The sequence below is a fragment of the Cibotium barometz genome, chromosome 8, assembly GCF_041138505.1.
Source record: "Cibotium barometz isolate CiBa-2024 chromosome 8, ASM4113850v1, whole genome shotgun sequence".
NCBI classification, from domain to species: domain Eukaryota; kingdom Viridiplantae; phylum Streptophyta; class Polypodiopsida; order Cyatheales; family Cibotiaceae; genus Cibotium; species Cibotium barometz.
Window position 1 is genome coordinate 37,252,791 of NC_141053.1, and position 14,197 is coordinate 37,266,987.

The 14,197-nt window shown below is 43.8% G+C and overlaps 1 protein-coding gene across 2 annotated transcripts in view; it reads right to left on the reverse strand.

Annotated features, from left to right (window-relative positions):
• Positions 1 to 14,197, reverse strand: part of LOC147636221 (uncharacterized) — a 71,883-nt gene that overhangs the window by 54,357 nt on the left and 3,329 nt on the right. The window lies entirely within an intron of this gene.

Consider the following 14,197-nt stretch of genomic DNA (forward strand, 5'->3'; position numbering starts at 1 on the left):
CATGTGCCTCTATGTCCTTCTGCATACCTGGCCAAAAGAAAAACCGCTCAATCATGTGCATAGTAGGCATTATGCCTCTATGACCAGCATATGGAGAAGCATGGCACTCATCCAAACCTTTTGCCTCATGTCAGACACTACACATAGGCAATTATCCATAAGAGGCATGTGCATGACCAGCCATCAAATCAGTCCAAATAGTGGCAAAATCAGCATCCGTATGATACAAATCACGCATGGCAGACAAGTCTCCATGAGAGGCAACTGAGATAGCAACTACATACGGCTTTCGTGACAATGCATTTGCCACTACATTATTCTTTCCTGGGGGTGTAAGATCTGAAAATGAAACATAGAGAGGAAATTAGCCATTCTCATATGCTTCTCTGACAACTTAGTTTGCGTAAGAAAATACCTCAAACTCTGGTGATCTGTTTTCACAGTGAAATCAGTCCCAAGAAGGTAATGTTTCCATATGTTAAGTGCATGAATTACAACCAAGAGCTCTTTCTCATAAATGCCAAGAGATAGCTTTGCATCATGCAATCTACGGCTCTCATAAGCCACGGCATGTCCCTCTTGATTTAGGACAGCTCCTATGCAATTTCGAGATACATCACATTCCACACTAAAAGGCTTTTGCAAATCCGGAATGATCAACACTGGACCATGAGTAATTGCATCTTTCAATTTGAGGAATGCATCCCTCTCTATATTAGTCCATTTGAATGTGGCCTTCTTCTTTGTCAAATCATGCAAAGGAGAAGCAATCCATGCAAAGTGGCGAATGAACCTACGATAGTAAGAGCATAATCCAAGAAAACTACGGATCTCATGCACCGAACTCAATTCGGGCCAATTCCGCATTGCATCAATCTTTGCAGGATCCATCCGCACTCCGTCTTTGGACACAATATACCAAGATAATGTATCTCTGACAAGAAGAACTCACTCTTCTTTGCATTTATGAAGAGTTTATGCTTACGGAGTTTTTCAAAAACAATAGCCAAATGAGCTCTATGCTCTTCTTCGGTCTTCGAGAAGACTAGGATGTTATCAAAGAAGACACCTGTAAATTTCCTGTACCCACGGAATATGCGATCCATCATTCTATTGAATGCAACCGAGGCATTCGTAAGACCAAAAGGTATAACAAGAAACTCATAAAGCCCAAATGCTGTCCTGAAAGCAGTTTTGTGTACATCCTCGAGCACTACACGCACTTGATGATACCCACTCTTGAGATGAATTCGGCTAAAGCATGCCCATCCATCCAACTTGTCAAGGATGTCGTCTATGCGTGGAATCGGAAACCGATTCTTGATGGTAAGCTTATTCAAAGCTCTATAATCCACACACATACAAAAGGATCCATCCTTCTTTTGAACTAAGAGGACAGGCGAACAATATGGGAAAGATGTAGGCATATGCTCACTTATAGTAGTGCTATGTGTGAACAGGGCTTAACCAAGGGCACTTTTTCCCATGTGGTTTTTCCCCTTGGACATCAAGTGTGAAAGGACACATATAATATTTTGTAGTTCTATATTATATGGATGTGGCACACATGCAAGGGTTGACTTGCATTTTGTGGATACCACACTTTTGGCTCTCTCTCTCTCCCTCTCATTTCTGTGTGTGAGCTTCTCTACCCTGCACCTAACCCTAATGTGCAGGTTTTTGTGTGTGAGTGTGTGAGTCCAACACCCAACATTTGGTATCAGAGCTGGGAGCTGGGAGCTGGCCTTGGAAATCTGCTGCTGGAAAAATTACTGCAAAATTTCGTCGACTGCGAATTTCCGTTGACACTGTTTTTCCGTCGAGACGAACGTCCGCCCGCCGGTTCCGTCCAGTTGCTCCACCGTCCGGAGCCCACCACCTCCGCCCAGCTCCCGGGCAGTTCTGCCAACTCCAGCCGGCGCCCGCTTCTGTCGCCGCCCAGCCCCCCTCCGCTCCGTCCCAACCTGACGTTCTGTTCCGTCCGACGTCTCCGTCTAGGCCGACTCCGTTCCAGTCGCCGTCTGCTTCCGTCCGACGTCTCCGTCTAGGCCGACTCCGTTCCAGGCGCCCGCACTGGTCCAAGCCCGCCGGCACACCCTGCCCGACTCCAGGCGCCCTATGTTCGCTCCCAGCGCTACCCACGACTGCCTCGTGGTCTTTTGTTCGCCGCCTTCGCCTAGCTCATCGCAGGCGACTCCGGCTCCACTGCTTGCCCGCCTCCGTCTGACGACTCGCCCGACGCCTGCCCAGCACGACTATGACACGACGGCTGCCTTTGTTTCTGTTTTTCGCTGCAGCCGGGCCCAGGTGCAGCTACGCGTGCAGCTAGCCTACGGCTGCCGCTCCGTCTTTCCTATTGGCTCCGTTAGCTCCAGTCTCAGCTCCCCAACATTCCGCCTGCTCGACTACCCAGCACACGCCCGCTCTGGTTGGTCCGACGTTTGCTCTCATCAGTCCTCTGCAACGTACAACACATTGGTTTGACTCCCTCCAACGTCTCCACCTGCAACGACACCTTGCCTGAAGGTATTTTTCTGTAAAAATTTCTAGGTCAAATACAAAATCTGCAGCCATTGCAGGGCAGGTCATATGCCGATTTTGCAGACAATGAATACTGTGCAAGTCAGATTGAAAAGAAAATTGCAGATGAAATTTGGGGATTTTTGAAATTGAGGTCAAAATCAGCAAATTGAACCTCTTATTTGCAGAAATTTGGGGGTTTTCAAAATTGAGGTCAAAATTGGCAAATTGGAGCTCTTACATTTGCAGAAATTTGGGGCTTTTGTGAAAATTGGCCAATTAGATGCACATTGAAGCGATTGGAGTGCATAAAAATTGGGGATTTTTTGATTGGAGCATGTAATTGGGCATTACAGCTGCGATTTGTCGCGTATGTATACACACTGTGTGTAATTGGACAATTTGGTGCAGGTTTACACTTACTTTGGTTTGCAGGCATACATTTGCACAGGACATTTGGTTGCCTGGCAGTGCACATTGTGCTTGGTTTGCTTGCAGATATATTTTGTTGACATGGCACAGAATGCTACAGATGTTTTTGGTGTGCTCACCCAGGAGGACAACCTGGATGGAACTAACTACTCCCTCTGGAGTTTTATGATCCGTAATTTGCTAGTAGCCAAAGGGCTTTTGGGCATCGTGTGTGGTGATGACACACGCCCACATACCATTCAGCCAGCCACGCCTCAAAGGGGAGGTGCTCAAAGAGCTCCTGATGTAGATCCTGCTCCCACACAAGAGCAGAAGAGATGGGACTCTAGAGATGCACAGGCCATGTCATTGAAGTGAAAAGGACTATTATTCCGCACATTCGTTCATGCAAGACATCGAAGCTTGCATGGGACACATTGGAAGCAATGTATCAGGTACGCAACGAGGCAAGAGTTGCTTATTTGAAGAGGCAATTGGATCTTCTTTCAATGGATGAGGGTGACTCTATGGCAGATCATCTCACCAAAGTGAAAGATTTGCAGGAACAATTGCTCAACATTGATGAGGTTATCCCAGACAGACAGATGGTCACCAACACTCTTCATTCTTTACCGCCTTCCTACTTGGGCTTTCACACCTCTCTCAACCTCTCGATGAGAGGAGGTGGTGATCCCGTCACTTTTGAAGAGCTCGTGGGTTTACTCTTGCAGGAAGAGCAAACAAGAGCAAACATATCGAGCAACCGTGGTGGAGAAAAGGCATTTACAGCCAAGGATAAGGGTAAAGCAAAGAGCTTTAAGCATGGGGGACAACAGTGTAGCAAGGCTGGTCATGGACAGCCCTCTTCTAGTGGTGAAAAGTCTGACAAAGGGGATGCAAACAAGCCCAAAAAGAAGGGAAAATGTCACTACTGCCATAAGCCTGGACACTACATCAGTGAATGTAGGAAAAGGATTGCAAAAGAGAAAAAGAAAGAAGCAGGCAATGCAGTAGCAGACTCTTCGGATGACAAAGCACAACACTCAGCTAATGTAATCCAAGAAGAGTACACTTTTTTGGTCACATGCACTAGTGACACACCAGGTGCTTCAGACACTGATATGTCTTGCATTGCATCTGACAGACAGAATGCATCATGGTATTTTGATAGTGGTGCTTCGAGCCACATCACTTCATGCAAAGATGTATTTCAGCACTTGGTTTATGCTTCAAATGGCCGCACTGTATCATGTGCAGATCATACCACATATCCAGTAAAGAGAATTGGTAATGTCATACTTATTGCAGCCAATGGTGCCAATATATGTATGAGAAATGTATTGTATGTTCCAGGAATAAAGAAAAATCTGCTCTCCGTCTCAGCCATAAACGACCAAGGTTTAAAGGTTGAATTTGAAGATGGGAAGTGTTTGGTAAAAGACCCATCAAAGGGTTATGAAATAGTCACTTCTGGAACACGATACAAAGGCTTGTATAAGCTGGACAGCTATGACAAGCGCACTTATGATGCAAATACAGTGGCTGCCCACACTCCTGCTATGCATGATGCAGAGCTATGGCATGCTCGTTTTGGGCATGTAAATTTTCAAAGTTTGATGCTTTTGCAGAAGCATCATATGGTTGATAATATACCGCCTCTTGAGTCTCCGCCAAGACATGTATGTGAGGGGTGTATTTTGGGAAAGATGCATCGGAAACCATTCCCCAAAGATGGAGCTGTTAGAGCTGAAAGTAAATTACAGCTCATACATAGTGATGTATGTGGTCCAATGCGGACACCATCCATAGGGGGGCATCTTTACTTCGTCACATTCATTGATGACTACTCCAGGTTTGCTTGGGCTTACCCTTTGAAAGCAAAAGAAGATGTGTTTACATGCTTTCGACACTTTGTAGCAATGGCTGAAAATATGTGTGCATGTAAAGTCCAAACACTCCGCTCAGATAGAGGTGGAGAATACATGTCAAATGCATTCAAGGATTATATGCTTCAAAAGGGCATCAAACACCAATGTACTGTGCCTTATACACCGCAGCAGAATGGTGTAGCTGAAAGGAAAAATAGATCTCTCATGGAGATGGCAAGATGCATGGTAAAAGCACAAAAGTTGCCTCACAAATTTTGGATGGAAGCTATAATGTGTGCAACTCGTGTGTTGAACAGGTGTCCAACAAAAGCTTTGAAAACCATAACACCATTTGAGGCTTGGTATAGCCGAAAGCCAACAGTGGATTATATGCGTACATTTGGGTGTTTGGCATATGCACATGTGCCAGAACAACTCCGAACAAAGCTTAATGACAAAGCAATTAAATGCATTTTTGTGGGCTACAGCAATGAAAGCAAAGGATACCGTCTTTATAATCCAACTACACGAGGGATTTTTGTGAGTAGAGATGTGGTATTTGCTGAAAATTCAGAACAGCCCATGGTCACCTTGTATAAAAGCAATGATACAGGCATACAGGACATGTTTGATGGACTTTTACCCATTGCAATTAGGGGGGATTCAGATCAGCCAGCCCCTACACAAGAAAATCCACATGTAGAACATGTTGAACAGCCAGCCATTCAGCCCCCTTCTGTGGAAGAAGTGGAAGATCTTGTCAGGGAAGAGCAAACAGCCATAGACACAGCCAAGTCAGTGCCAAGATGGTTGCTGAAAACTTTGCAAGAAAGCAAACTTGCAGCTCCACTCACAGGTAGAACAAGGGCTAGTTCCAGCCATGCCTTGAATGTACATCGTGGGGAGTCTGCATTCGCAATGGGTGGTCTCTTTGATTCAGAAGAGCCTTCTTCTTATGAAGAAGCACATGAGAATGAGCATTGGTTGCAAGCTATGCAAGCTGAAATTTCTTCTATCATGAAGAATAATACATGGGATCTTGTGGAATTGCCTAAAGGCAAGCATGTAATTGGCACAAAGTGGGTGTACAAAGTCAAAAGAAAGTCTGATGGTACTATTGACAGGTACAAAGCAAGACTTGTGGCTAAAGGCTACTCCCAGAAAAAGGGAATAGATTATGAAGAGACTTTTGCTCCTACTTCGAGAATGACCACAATAAGATCTGTGATTGCATTGGCTGCCCAAAAAGGATGGAAAGTGCATCAATTGGATATCAAAACTGCATTCTTAAATGGGGATTTACAGGAGGAAGTATATGTAAATCAGCCCATTGGTTTTGTAGTTCCTGGTGAGGAACATAAAGTATGCAGGTTGCAAAAAGCATTGTATGGGTTAAAGCAAGCTCCAAGAGCTTGGTATGAAAAGATACATGCTCATCTAACTAGCCAAGGTTATGAGAATAGTCCAGCTGAAAGCACATTATATGTGAAGAAAACCAATGCCGATATTCTCATAGTCATCTTGTATGTAGATGACATGCTCATTACAGGTACAAGCAAAGCACAAATTTTAGATTTCAAAGCTGATTTGAAAGCTGAATTTGATATGTCAGATTTGGGGCCTTTACACTACTATCTCGGCATACAGATGATGGCATTGTTATGCAGCAAACTAAGTACATAAAAAGTTTGCTAAAAAGGTTTCACATGGATGAATGTAAGCCCATTTCTACTCCGGTAGAACCAGGTGTACGGCTTACTATGCATGATATTGGAGAGCCTTTTGAGGCCGGTCTTTATAGCCAGGCAGTGGGATGCCTCATTTACTTGTGTAACACGAGGCCAGACATATCTTTTGGAGTGTCTTTGTTGAGCAAATTCATGCACAGCCCAGGCACAAAGCATTGGCAAGCAGTCAAACACATTTTTCGATATCTTAAGGATACCCTGGATGTTGGTTTGTTCTATCCCAGGGGGGGCAGCTTGCAGCTTTATGCATACAGTGATTCAGATTGGGCTGGTGATTATGATACCAGGCAATCCACCAGTGGGAATTGTTTTTTTCTTGGCAGCTCATGCATATCTTGGTTGAGTAAAAAGCAACCCACTGTTGCTACATCTACTTGTGAGGCTGAGTACAGGGCAGTCTTTACAGCTACAGTAGATTGTGTATGGTTGAGGAGACTATTGGCTGATCTTCGTGAGTGTCAGCAGACACCCACCACCATTCTCACTGATAGCCAGAGTGCTATGGCCGTGGCACGAAATCCAGTATTTCATGCACGTACCAAGCACATAGAGATTCATTATCACTATGTCAGAGAGAGGCTACATGCAGGGGAGATCAGTTTATCTTATTGCCCTACACAGGATAATGTTGCAGATCTATTCACAAAGGCTTTACCTCGAGAAAAGTTTGAAGCTTTCCGCAAAGCTTTGGGCTTACTCTCATACAGAGAGTGATCTGCTACCCTTGTACAGGTTCACACTTCCACTACAGGGGGGATTTGTAGGCATATGCTCACTTATAGTAGTGCTATGTGTGAACAGGGCTTAACCAAGGGCACTTTTTCCCATGTGGTTTTTCCCCTTGGACATCAAGTGTGAAAGGACACACATAATATTTTGTAGTTCTATATTATATGGATGTGGCACACATGCAAGGGTTGACTTGCATTTTGTGGATACCACACTTTTGGCTCTCTCTCTCTCTCCCTCTCATTTCTGTGTGTGAGCTTCTCTACCCTGCACCTAACCCTAATGTGCACGTTTGTGTGTGTGAGTGTGTGAGTCCAACACCCAACAAAAGAGTTTGGCTGAACCAAACCCTTCGCAAGAAGCTCATTTACCTGCTTCATGATCTCCTCTTTTTGGGATGCACTTACACGATAGGCTGGCCGATTAGGTGGTGAGCTACCCGGCACAAAATCAATGCGATGATCTTCCAGTCGTCCAGGTGGCAACTCATTTGGTAACTCATTAGCAAAACAATCGTTGTACTCTTGCAAGAATTTCAGCCTATCATTACTAAGAGTGTTTACATGTACATTATTTTCCTCAACATGATCTCGTACAAAAATCAAGTACGCAAAAACACTCTTTTTCATTACTTTCTTAATTTGTACATGAGATACAAGGGGAATGGTATCACCCTCTTCACTAGCATCAATTACATGCTGTCGGCCTTTATGCATGAAGGTGATCCTCTTGGTCTTGTAGGCCTTACACGGATCAATACGTGTAAGCCAAGGCTTTCCAAGCAATACATCACAGCCATTCAAAGGCACCACAAGAAAATCCTCATGATCCACATAGCCTTGAATGTGTATGCGCAACTTGCCAATAATAGGCATGACCTGCACTTCTCTACCAACAAAGGCAGTCCCTGCTTCAATTTGAGGACCCATGTCCTTCACTTCAATACCCAAAGCAGCTGCCATCTGTGTAGATATGAAGTTCTCAATTGCACAATCATCAAACATAAACAAAGCGGGCTGATCCTTAAGTTGTCCCCAAGCTTTGCATACAATCCTGTCTTTGCTATCATGTGAAGTGTTGCCCTACGCATCTGGAACCATATGCACCTTAGGCTTTGATACATTTGCATTATCACGCTTCTTCTTGTTTAAGCATGCCTTTGCAATATGGTCGGTGCTACCACAAGTAAAGCATTTCCCCTCGCTCATATATTGCTTTTTCTGCTCCTGATTGAGACCATAGTCTCTCACTTTGAAGGGACGCTTCTTGGTAGAGTTATTTTCAGCCTTTGGACCATTTTATCTTGGTATTGGTCCTTTTTAGGTGGCTATCCATTATTTTGCAGGTTTTGGACAGCCCTCTCTTTGCCTTGAAATGAGGATTTAGCCTTGTTGGAACCATAGTTGCCCGAAACGGCGTTTCGGCCCTGCCCGAAACGCCGTACCGTTTCCCCGCCGTTTCTGAAAACCGAAACGCCGTTTCGTGACCCTGTGTTTTTTTTACAGACCAGAAATTTTTTCCCCTCCTCAAAACTTCTTCGCGTGCCGATTTCGCCCATTCTTCCAAGGTTCCCAGATAGTAGCAAGTGCACATTGCATGTTTTGGCATATTGTTTAAGGTTTCTAATGATATATGCATCATGTATATATTATATATTTATTTGTATAGCCGTTTCCCATTTTCCCGTTTCTTCTCGAGACCAAAACTCCGTTTCCCTACCATTTCCGTTTCGCCGTTTCCGAAACTCCAGACAACTATGGTTGGAACGACTCAATTTGAGTTCCAATTGCTCGATGGCAATGGCGGTTGCGATTAGTTGGTGTAAGGTGTGACCAAGATACATTTGTAGTCCTGCTTTGTACATGGGTTGCAATCCCAATTGAAACCTTCTCTTCCTTTCCGCCTCGGTGACATGCATGAATGGAGACACCTCCAAAAGCACTTTCCAAAACTTTTGTGCATATGCATTCATTGTTTCCCCCTCATTTTGCTTCACCCAATCCCACTTCATTGTTATCTCATTCAATGCATTGGGAGGCAAGAATTAGGCATAGAACCTCTCCTTGAATTCTTCCCATGATCTAACAGGATTCGGTGAGAGCTTCTCCGTGAGCCACCAATGGGTAGCAGTGCCTTTCATGAACATGCTTACATGCTGGATCATGGATTTCTGAGTGAAATCCTCATCACTGAAAGCAATATCAAACTGGGCAATAAAAGCAAGTGCCTTTGATGCATCATATTCTCCATGATATGCGTCAAACTTCACAAATTTGTCTCCGGCTTTGAAGTCACGAGACTTTGATGCATGTGCCTGCTTCTCAACGTGTTTTTCCCCATGTTTGTCCATTGGGACAGCCCCTGTGACTGACATCATTTTAGAAGCAAAAGGTGTTGCATAAGGCATAGATACATGTGTCCTATACGCATGTGGCATGGCTGGTCCCTCAACATGCATTGGTGCATTTTCAGCCATAGCTTCTCCCTCTCACGAGCACACTCGAAGGCGGGCTGCCATCCTAAGTGGTGCAAGCTCTGGTGACACGTGCTGCATACCTAATATGAAGTCGATGGTGAAGCTAAGCAAAGAGTGGGCTGCTGTCCCGATGGTGAGAGCTGAGGCAAAAAGGCTGATATGCTCTGTGTGGCAGAGGGGGCTACATGCTGATGTAAGCACTGATGTGAGCCCTAATGTAAGTGCTGATGAAAGGCTGATGTAAACACTCATGTAAGCCCTGATGAAAGCGCTGATGTCTGCTAATGTAAAACGCACATGAAGTGCTGATGTAGGCACTGATCTATGCTGATGTAAAACGCTGATGTAAGCCTGATGATAGGCAAATGTCAGCCTGATGTATGTAGACGCTGAAGTCAACCCTGATGTAGGCGGCCAGCAAATGATGTAACAGCTGAAGTCAGCCCTGATGTAGGCGGCCAGCAGATGATGTAAACGCTTATGATAGCCCTGATGTAGGCGGCCAGCAGATGATGTAAACGCTGAAGTCAGCCCTCATGTAGGCGGCCAGCAGATGATGTAAACATTGATAATAGCAGAGAGGGCTGCTGTCCCATGGCGGCCTGTAGAGCAAAGGGTGGGATGTTGTCCCGGGTAGTGGCCAGATGGTACCGGATATAACAATGAAGTGGTACACCAATGATGAATGATAGGCAAGGCTATATATACTAAGGGGGGGGTGCTGGTCGGTCAGCCTAAAAGGTGTAGGCCAGCAGCCAAGACAAAAAAACCCAAATAAATCATAAAATACCCAGAAAAATATCCTTTTTAGGGCTGGGAAAAATACTGTTTACTCACAAGGCGCACATAACATAGTAAAAAAGCTTACACTGGTTTTGGAAAAAGCATATACAACCTATATCGAGCATACAAAGGATGCCTCTTTTGTATGCTCCAGCACACACACCAAGGCAGATCTTGCCCTACATCCTCTCTCTTTCCAATTACAAACTTTTGCAAGTGGGCAAGGTTTGGGCGTACATACAGGCCAAACAACACATGCTTTCTTGAGACTTGCGGGATGGTGTTTCTCCTTACTTTTCTTCTCTCTTTTCCTATACTCTCATGGAGACCCCAGCTAGATTCGACTTCACCAATGATTTGGACCATCATGGGGAGCAGTAGTGTCACCCGCCTGTATTTGTGAGAAACCCCAAATCCAAAACCCTAATCAGCTTACAAGGAATTTTGTATCAAGAATTTTGAAGTTAATAAAACTTGGACATGTTGTCTGACCTAGCATGGCAGACTTCATGATTGGACATGTGTTCTTTTCCAAGGAACCATGATTGGACATACTTCTATTCCGAAATAGGAGAGCATAATATTGCATGCATGAATGGACATGCTTCCATCCCGAAGTGGGGAAGTATGATTGGACATGCTTCATAAGCATGATGGACTATGCACTCTTAGAATTATGGGAGAACGTATAGATGGATACAAGTTTATGGAACGGATGGTACTTACCTTAGGCACATGCACAATAATCTGTTTGAAGATCTTGCATTAGATGCTGATTTTGAGAATCCTTGAACATTTAGACATTCATCTTAAAGCATCCAACTTGTGCATAATACTGGTTGCTAATCTAGCGACTTGTATTTTGCAAGAGGTTAAGTATGTTTCTTACTTAAACTACTTTCAATTTTGATAGTTTTACAAGATATGTATCTTTTAAGTTGGAGGTCGATTTTGAGGCCTTTCCCATCTTTTGGGAAAACAAAGGCTGGAATCAAAATCAGAGCGGTCAAAAAACTCCCCGGGTAATTTTTAAAAAAAAAATATTTAAAAAATATTATTTATTTTTAAAAAAAAAATTTTTTGAGGTGACATGGCGACTCGCCCAGGCCATCTCAGCAACTGTCTCTTCAGTTGCACATGCAAATTCGTTTTAGAACTTGAGTTATAAGCATCTCTTTCTATTTTCCAAAGAGGGAAAAAGAACTAACTCTTTCTATTTGTCAACAAAGGAAAGTTTCCCATGCAAAACTAAACATGTGTAAAAGTTTCCCATGCGAACTAAAACATGTGTAAAAGTTTCCCATACAACCTAACATGTGTAATCTTTTTCTATTTCGAACTAAGAAAGCTTTTTAGAAAGGAATTCACCTATAAAAGGAGGTGATTCCCTTCATTTTGGAAAAAGGAGAGTTCATGTAAACTTGTGCATTTTTGAGAGCAGGAAGACAAGACGACTAACTTCTTCTCTACCAAGTGTAGAGAACCATTTTTCAAGAGAGAAGACTATCATGTGAAGACGGAGGTGCTACTCAAGAAGAGGCTTTGAAGAGTTGAAGAAGAGCTTGTTGATTTTCTTCATCAAAGAACTTCACTCTTGTGAGCATCCTTGCCACAAGAGAAGATAACCGGTTGTGTGATCCATTGGTAGGCCATTGGGGTGGCACACAGACAGGTGAGTTTCTCCAACACTTGTGTGTGTGTGGTAGGTCACCACATACAAACTAGGAGATTCCAAAGGCTTTGTTTTCTATCTTGTTTGATGGCGGTACCATGCTGATTCAAATCAACCCATCCACTTGTAAAATTCTGGAGGAATAATTCAATTCCTGTGAAGGGACCCAGACGTTCCAGGTCTATGCTGTGTCGTCTCTCTCTCTCTCTCTCTCTCTCTCTCTCTCTCTCTCTCATTTATTCTTCCATCCATTTGGCTCAAGTATTGTTGGCTGAAAGTTCACAAGTTTTACTTCAATTTTCAGCCATGGTTAAAAGTGGATTAATGTGATTTAGCAATGATAAGCTTGTTACGCAACCTCAGCGAGTTTCAAGTAGGTTGCAACTTGCACGCCCGAGTTTGAGAAAATCGAGGAGATGGAAGCAGTAGAAAACGCATACTTTGATACTGAGATGGCGACACTTTGGGAGGAGATGTGCAGCTTAAGGGAGCAATTAACACTCTTGCAGCGGGCAGTTTTGAGCCCGTCTTCTTCCATGATACCTAGTTCAATGGCCCCTTCTTTCACGCCAGAGCTTTTTGTGGGTGAAAAGAGAGAGCGGACCCAAGAGTATGTGGATTCTTGGTTGAACCAATGAAATACCCACTTCGAACTCCACCCTTTCCCAAATAATCAGAAGATATAGATGGTACGAGGGCTCCTCAAGGAGAAGGCCCTAACCTAGTGGAGGGAATTGAGGGATAAGCCAATTAATTGGGCAGATTTTGAGACACAATTTCATTATGAGTTCCTCCAGGAGCGGAGGATGAGTTCAATGTGGTGTCCAGTTTGCAGACTTGGATATGAAAAGCATTCCTTCTGAAATGTACTCGCTGAGATTTAGAGAGTTGCAATCTCGGGCGCGATGCACATGGATGCGACCACTTTATGTGGTTTCTTCATCCGTGGGCTGTCTTGAGATCATAAGCTCAGTTCAGGAATAATCATAGTAAAACACTAAAGGACGCCATCCGGTATGCTAAGATCTATGAGGCGACGATGGCTAGCCAAACTCAAAAGCATGTCTACCACACGCCTTAGACCATCGGTACTTGCGAACAGGTTTCCCAACGTAAACAAACGTTTAAGTTCAAGAAGGTTTCACATAGCCAAAACCATACCCATACTTTGGGTGAACATTCGGGAAGACCAATCTTTCTCTTTCATTGTGGTTCCAAAGGGACATCTACAGGCAAGTTGTCTGCAGGCGAAGAAGAAGCCCAAGACAACTCATGTGACCGAAGTGTGAGGTAAAACTAAAATTACTTCCGTTAATACTACAGTTCTAGATCATAGTGCCTGCATTGAATGTAACTTCATGAGTCTTCGGTCCCAAACGACTTGATAGGTATGTATGAGTTGGTGATGGGGAAGACTGTGCACATCCTTTTTGACCTTGGCAATACTCAAAACTTCATCAATGCAAAACCGCAAAAGTTGGGAGTGGAGACGGAGCCAAGTGATCATGTGAACCCGGCGACACATGGACAAATCTAGGACTGTGTGCATTCAAGAGTCCAAACCTAAGCAATTATTGTAAATCTTCATTCATATAGTCAATATACAATAGATTAGGTGAATCTCTTCCCCTCTCTTTGTGTGTTTTCAATATGTGCAACTTAATTAGCATCAATTGCAGCACGTAATAGGCACATGTTACGAGTTACCATCCTTAGACAAAAATCCTTTCAGAAATTAGTTCTTCGGTTACTGTGCCTGTTGAAGAGTAGTGCTAGACTCCAAAATTGAAGGACCAGAAGTAGGGGGTCTCCAAAGAGTGTTCAAAGTTAATGGGATTCATTAGATGAGAGAAGATGTATGTGCCAATTGCCTTAGAGGAGAAGGAGAAACTCAAAAGCTTTAACCTTCTCTAGCAAACTCTAGCCACACTAAAAATACTTGCCATTATCCTAGCCTCACGTTTGATGGCGCTCATGTGCTCATGTAGGG